The sequence below is a fragment of the Lycorma delicatula genome, chromosome 8, assembly GCF_047948215.1.
Source record: "Lycorma delicatula isolate Av1 chromosome 8, ASM4794821v1, whole genome shotgun sequence".
Taxonomy (NCBI): Eukaryota; Metazoa; Arthropoda; class Insecta; order Hemiptera; family Fulgoridae; genus Lycorma; species Lycorma delicatula.
In genome coordinates, this window is record NC_134462.1 from 6,253,099 (window position 1) to 6,261,014 (window position 7,916).

General features: G+C 29.4%; 1 long non-coding RNA gene across 1 annotated transcript; it reads left to right on the forward strand.

The window, feature by feature from the left end:
* Positions 1–216: 216 nt before the first annotated feature.
* LOC142329341 (uncharacterized) lies at positions 217–3,170 on the forward strand. The gene is made up of 2 exons (XR_012757472.1): positions 217–334; positions 3,116–3,170. It is a non-coding gene; the product is annotated as an uncharacterized LOC142329341 (long non-coding RNA).
* Positions 3,171–7,916: the final 4,746 nt, after the last annotated feature.

Genomic DNA, 7,916 nt, shown 5'->3' on the forward strand with positions numbered 1-7,916 from the left:
ATTTTATTTTATTAGATACTTGTGCTTTAGTTTATTTTCCATCTTATAATTTCTGTATGTTATATTCTTTATTTTCCAAGTTTATTTCATTACTAACTTTTACTTGCATAGTTAATATTCTCTTCTTTTATTATAATGGGTTAAATAAGTAATTTTTTGTGAATTTATAGTCTACTGTGGTTTACAATCTTCAAAGACGTGTTAGAAATGTAAGAGATCAATTACAGAGAAGAGATCTTCATTTAGATTTGCTAAGAAGAAAAGTTGCATTACATGAGGATTGCACTCGTATGTGATCACTTTTAGAAGCTGAATGTGATGATGCAAACCTCAGGTAATTTTAGTTATTTATTGAGAATAACGAGTTCTTTGGTTTCTGTTTTATAAAACAAGATAATATTCTAAAACATAATAATCTTAACAAAATAACTTAAATTCTCTTATGCTGTCTTTATATTTTATGATTGCAAGAGTTTTTTGGTTAAAAAAAAGAAGAAAAATCCTTACAATAAACGTAAATAAATAAATAAAGAATAGTATTTAAGTTAAATAAACAATTAAATTGATCGCTTCATAATTTTAAAAATATTGAAAAAATCTTCATCTCATTTGAATAGTGTAAACTTTCTTTTAAAAGATTCAAAAAGTTGTAGAAAATAACAGCCTGGGTGTTGGGTACCACCTTGGACTAGTGCTTTGGACAATAGCATGTTTTTGCAACTCGTTGTCGGGGATGGCCAGCTGCAATGTCTAGGGATGTTGGTTACCCCTTAGAACATTTATTGACAACTCCAGCACTAAAAATCAAATATCCCTATTACAGAGGCCTGGTAGTCAGAAATGTTTGCCCCATTATACCTCACATAGTTCTGCTTCCTGAGAAGGTAGCAGATTCTGCTTGCTGGGAATTGAAAACCAGCATGGTTTTTTTTAATTTCATGATTTAATAATCTGTACTGCAGTCAGAGTTGATCTGTCTTGAATGTGTTGTAAGGAGACCTCACAATACATTCAGCCCTTTAGTCAGTGGAATAAGAATTATCAGAACCTACTGAATCGAGGGTATAGCATGCAGAAAGGATATAACAAAGGATCATCTTGTTTATCGGTATTGTAGCAAACATGTTAACACATTTTTATGATGTACTTGTTTTTAGGATTAAATAACAAGAAATGACTTAACATTTTTTCCAGCCAACTTTTTATTAATGGTCTGATGATGTCTAAAAGTAGTCACTGAAAGTGCTATAAGTACCTTTATTTTATATAATAATAAAGCTTTTAAATTTTTTTATCTGTTAATAATTATTTTGTTTAATTTTATAGTTGTATATTCAGACCTACAGATGCGGTTTGTTCAACCATTCCTTTATTAAATCTGATTATGATAATTTACTGGTGTGGTGGCTTCATTTGCTTAATTTGACAGTAATTATTTTTTAATGATTATAATTAACTTGGTTTACCTTTTTCCTTTATATTTAAAAAGAAACATTTTTTTAGACATAGGTTGGCTTAGAATATTGATGCACCACAAAACTGCTGGTTTATAATGATTCTAACCTCAACACCATTGGTGGATATAAGATTCCCTTGTGTTTTGATGTACTGCATTTTGACATTTTCTAGAAATAGTGAAATCATTGTGTTTGGGGAAGGTACAGTAAGTTTAATTCATTTTTTGGTACTTTTTAGGAATTTGACAGCAAAAAAAATAAAATAAAAATTTGTTTTTAATTAATGTAAAATAACAATAATTAAGATTATTGAATTTAGTTTACAAATTACTTTTATTATTAATAAGCTATATGTAATTCGTGTATTTAGCTTAAATTAGATGAGGTTAGCGAGTGAAGCAAGCATAGGTTATGTTTTGTTAGCTTATGTTGATATTTGTTCATTAGATGTACCATTAGTCACTACACAAAATTACCCCATTAGTCGCTACACAAAATTATAACCAACATAACCTATGCTTACTTTTTCTTACTAGCCTCATCTAATTAATATTACATATACAAATTATATACAACAGTTGTAAATAAAAAGGTGGCTGTAAATTCCAAAAATGTACCTACTTTTTCTGCAATTATTATTATTTTTTAAATAATTGTAAATGGCACTAATGATAATTTTCATCTCAAATTCTTTAATGTGAGATATGTGGGACACAAATTACCGAGTGTCTTAAGCCGGTCAATTTTATTGTATTCTTATATATTTATACCAAGTGATTCAAAAAGGACTTCACAACTTTAAAAGCTTATAAAAATTTATTGAGAAACTTACAGAATCATTTGAGCTCTCATTTCAAAGAAAAACAAATCACATTTGTCACCCGACATTCAGTTTGGTTCGATATCGCTGCTATTTGTAATATGATATATATCCCACCTGATTTCATTCCTATTCGATTTCATTCCAGACTGTTACCAGCAAATTAGAAGTTAATTCGAAGTTCTAGCTTAACAAGATCACAGGCAAAGGTGTTACACAAATTCACTCTTTTATGAAAAGCCTGTCCAGATAAACTATACTATTTATGATTACCTTCTGGAAGAAGAACGGACTGTTGTGTTTGGAAGAGCTTTTCAACAAAGGTCTGATGCCATGAGTAAATTATATGCCTACTAGCAGGCTCTACTGTTCTCTATGAAAATTATGCTGAACTGCAGTTGCTGAATGCAAATCATGAAACCAAAGCACACAGCGAGTACGTTCTGCACCAATAAATGTATCCATTTTTAACAACACTTAACAGCACTGGTGGCTGAATTTAGTACTAATAAACTACGTGAGTCAAAACTTGATGTGTTTTGCTCTGAAATGAGACTTCTACCAAATCTGTAAATTCTCAGTAAATTTTTATACGCTTTTAAAGTTGTCAATTCCTTTTTGATCCTGGTATTTTTTTGGTACGGTAACTTGTAAGGCCATAAGACTTATCTTATTGCTTAGGGCCATAGGAAAGAAGAAAAGCTTGTTATTTAAAGCTATTACTTAGGTTATTAATTATATTATAATGTAATAGCTAACGGTAATTAACTTTATGACAATAGATTTTTAATTTCATTTCTTGTATTATTTATCATTTTTCTTTCTTTGTTGAATAGAGTAAAAAAGTTGAATAAACAGCTCGATAAACTTCAATTGCAACTTGCAGAATCCAGGTCATTAAGTAGAGATTAAAAAGTTCAACTTACTGAAGCCTGTGATTACATGATAATAATAAAAAGTAAATACCTCATTGAATTTAATTAATAAGTATTAAAATTTTCAGTAATTGATTTATGTTACTAATACCGTAAAATGCATACAAGATATATTTCTTCAAGTGTTATCAAGCCCTTCGCCTTTATTATTAAAATTAATAAATTAATTATGCTTGGAAAGTGAAGGTTTGAGTTTGATTTTTATTTATTTTCTTAAATCTGAATTTTTATATATGAAGAAATTTATTCAAGGGTAGTAGTTTATTTGGGATGTTAATATATGGGAAATATTTCTGTAAACATAAGTTAGGAATTGCTTTGTTTTAGGAATGCAACTAGTGAAATATTTCACTCTGATCATTGCACCAAGAATAAAATTAAGCTATACTAAACAGTTGGGATTCAAAATTAAGGGGCAAATTAGATGGTTTTCATTTTTTTGACCTGAAAAATTGAATAAAATGGATTCCAGAACTACATCTCGTCATTTTCAAGAAAACTTTCACAGTCTAAAAAGTTTTATTTGAAAAGAACTTTTTTTTGGTTTGTTGAGATTAATTTTGGTAAATTACAACTGATAAATAAAAATGTAATAAATAAAAAAAGCAAAAGTTGTTCAAAACTCTATTCTGAGGAATTCTACATAAAATGAAAAGAAAACATTTGATGATAATGGAAAAATTGAAACCTTGAAAAATGGTAGGGTTATTCTTCTTTTGGAGAAATCTACTGATAAGAAGGTGGTTTTTTGCTCACTCCTACACAAGTGAAATGAGGAGCAAACCTATTTATTATTTTTTTTATACGAATGTGTTCATTTGAGTCGAAAACAACACTAAAGTTTATTAGGAATACTTTTCCAAGAAGGATAACAGAGTATTGAATTTACTGTCTCATCTTTTAAATCGCTTATGATAGAAGATGTAAATTCAGCAAAAATGATAATTCCAACATTTTATACATAAAATATATGTTGGATTGTTTTTAACCATCTCTAAAAGGGGGAAACTGGAATTAGAGTATATTTGATATTTCCATTGATGTTGTGGTCTAATTGTCACCAAAGCTCGAATTCAGTTGTGAAAGTAATTTAGACTTTGGAAAGTAAATATTGAAATCTTGTAATAGGCAAAATAGGAAGGCACACTCTAATTTCCATGGTTTCAAGAATTCCCTTTTATATTTTCACTCAAGTGAGATAAATTAGTTAAAGGGGCATTATCAATTAATATTCTATAAGTGCTGGGAACATTTAAATTGATATTTTCCTACTAATTGTTGAGGTACTAATTCTATGTACATATGAAGAATAAGCCAACTAAATCTTCCATTACAATTTTTTAGTTTCAGCCATTTGTTGAATAGCTTGATTGTAAGAGTTTAGTGAAATTATTTATGAAGAATTATTTAGGAAAGGAAAGAAAAATTACTTTGGTTAACCATTTCCAAAGGATTATAAAAGAGATTTAAATTAAGCATAACATTTGTTTATCCAAAAAAACAACTAATTCAGCTAGTTGTAAGTGCAACATATTGTTACTTTACACTTATAAAATTTTTAATGTAAAATGGTGCATGCTTATATTGTTCTGATGGATCGGTTTGAAAATTCCAAGTTTTCAAAATGAATGGTTTCTGTGTAACTTTACTTAATTAAAAGTATTTTACAGATGACGGCCTTGGAAACAGGAAAGAAAATAGATGAATTGCAAAAGAGGTTACTTGATTCAGCAATCGTTGTACTCGTAAAGTTATGCTTCTTAAAGACCAGGTGAGTTAAAGTTTTATTATTTTTCTTCTCTTGTAATAGACACATTGAATACAGTTAAAATTAATATTAACTTTTTGCAGGTCATTGGTAAATAAATCATTAGGAAAGTAGTTCCTTAGAAATGCTTACTTCAATTGATGGTTGAAGTTTTTTGATAGAAATATTTGGCGTACTCTCTAAACATTTATTTTAGTTCGGCTGTATTATAATGTTTGGATTTTGCAGCTGAACCTGTATCATAGTGAGGGTTATTACAAAACAGATTTTCATTACAATATAGATGATCAACCGATCAGAAGCTACTCTTTTCAATCAGTGACCTATCAGAAGTGGGTATTATTTAATTTATCATCCGTTTTTTTACTTTGTTTTTAATCCAGTTTAGTAGTTAGCAAGCAGAGATTAATTTGAAATTACATCAGTAGGTAACTATGTTTCTGTGTTATACTGTTTGTACTTTTGTTAATTATCTTGGTTCTGAACAAAAACGTCTTTAATACTAATCGATATTAAAGAAAAGGCAGAAATTATGACAAATAACTTATTACCACAGAAATGTATATTTAATGTATTTTTTGAAAAATTTAAAAAAAATTCTGTAAACAATGTATCCATCATTGATTTAACACAATAATCCTACCTATTCTACCAGCCTGTTATACTATGCTACCTATCCTACTACTCTACCTACTCAACTATTATCTGTACGTATGTATCAAAATAAATTTTGATGTGGTATGAAATATTTTTATTTTTTTTATATTGCACTGATACACAAAAAAATTTTTTTAATGTTTTTCTAAGTGTGATAGTATTTCTTGAATTGCTTTTTTGAGTACATTACGATCTGTAAATACAATTTTTCTATCACCCTTAGTTTTAAATAAATTATGTTTTGAAAAAAATTAAGGGAAAATGTAGTTAAAAATCTGTAAAATTTATAATTTTGCATGGCCAGACCTGTATTAGAATGATTTCACTGATTCTTTTCTATTAAACAGTTTTTCTAATTAATAGCCTCAGGCACATCCTGAATTAATGTTCTACAGTAATTAGCTAGCATGTTAGTATTCCATTTCTCTTTATAATGGCTTTCAATCACTGAAATATCTTGGTGGAAACGTTCACCGTGTTCGTCACTTATGTCTTCGAGGTTGTCTAGGAAAAAATCCAGATGCAAGTGGAGGAAATGTGTTTTCGAAGACATTACATCCGATAGCTCTGTATGAAGTAAGAAGTTGATTAACATATCGTGGAAATTGTCGGATTTTTGTTTGCCATGAAAATTTTTGCAAACATCCTAAAATGAAGCCCAACTTGCACTTTCTACATTAATTAACATTGATTGAAATACATCACTTTGACCAAATCTTCTCTTAATTGAGAAAAAAATATATATTCCTTCTTTAATTTTTCCTTTACTTACATTCAGAAATTTATGCCTGAAGTACAAAAATCCGGGACTATTCTTCTTAATTGCTTTTACAAAATTTTTCATTAGTCCTAGCTTGATATGGAAAGGGGGTAAAAATTTTTTTTTGGGTTCAACTAAGGGGTCGTAAATAATATTTTTCCTATTTGGAGATAATTTCTTCCACTCTTTGGTAACATAATGTTTATCCCTAGCAGCTCGGCTGTCCCATTCACAAAGAAAACAAATGCACCTAGTATAGCCTAACTGCATGCATAACAAAGTAGCTATAACTTTCAAATCACCAGATATGTTCCAGCTATGTTTTTTATAATTTATTTTTTCATGAACGTCTTTCATCACATCGTATTATGTCTCTTCCAAATTAATACTGTAAGCGATTGATATCGAAGGATATTTGTTACCATTGTGTAGTGGAACCACTTTTAAACTATACTTGGATGAATCTATGAAAAGGCGCCAGTCCTAAGGTTTATGAACTTGTCCTAAATACAACATAACCTTATCAATATTTGTGCAATAAACTAAATTATTTTCATCAATAAAGTACTGAGAACGTTCTTTTTGTCGGCTTTGAAAGCTCAAGATTTTTGTATTTTTTTGAAGTAAATTCCAACCTTGCAGTCTTGATCCTAACAGTTCAGCTTGATTTTTTGATAAATTTAAATCCCTAACCAAGTCATTTAATTCACCTTGTGATATAAGATGTGGCTTATTGGAAAATAATTCAAAATTGTAATCATTGTTGTCTTCTTCAGTATTACCTGATTCTTCATTTCTGCTTTCGAAACATACAATCACAGGTGGCTCAGGGATTGGAATAATTTCACTGTGAGGTACAGGCCTGATTGCAGATAGCAATGAAGGATATTTTAAAATATGTTTTAATTTTTTAGAAATTCCAGACACACATGTTAAACAAAAGTAACAATCGGTTACATGACGCTTCGGTTCACGGCAAACCATAGGTATTCCAAATAGTAAAGCCTTCCTTGTATCTTTCAGCCATCCTCTTAAATATACAGAACAATTAGTGCATACTATATGGGAGCCCATATCTTATCCTGATCACCAATTTTACACTGAAAGTACAAATGATATGCTCTTTTAATTGAAGGTGTAATGTTTTTTCTGTTGGATTTTATGGTAAACTCCCGTAACAAAAGCATACAAAAGGCATCCACATCATTTCCACAATTTCAAGACATTATGACACTGCGCTGTTAACAAACTTAACTCAGCAATAAGACTGAACAAAATTAATTCATTCCTAAATTCAGTGCTTAATACAAACAACACAGTTGTGTTTTCAGCTACATGTTTTGATCTGCACAGACATGATTATGAATCTTGTCCATGAAGGCTCACTCTTCAGTGTTAGATATGATGTCATAATATGTGACTATGATATGATTTAATTCTTTGTCTGCACAAAGTTTACAAATTGTGTTAACAATGTTAAACGATAAAAAATGAGATAACAAAATACAGTATAGAAGCA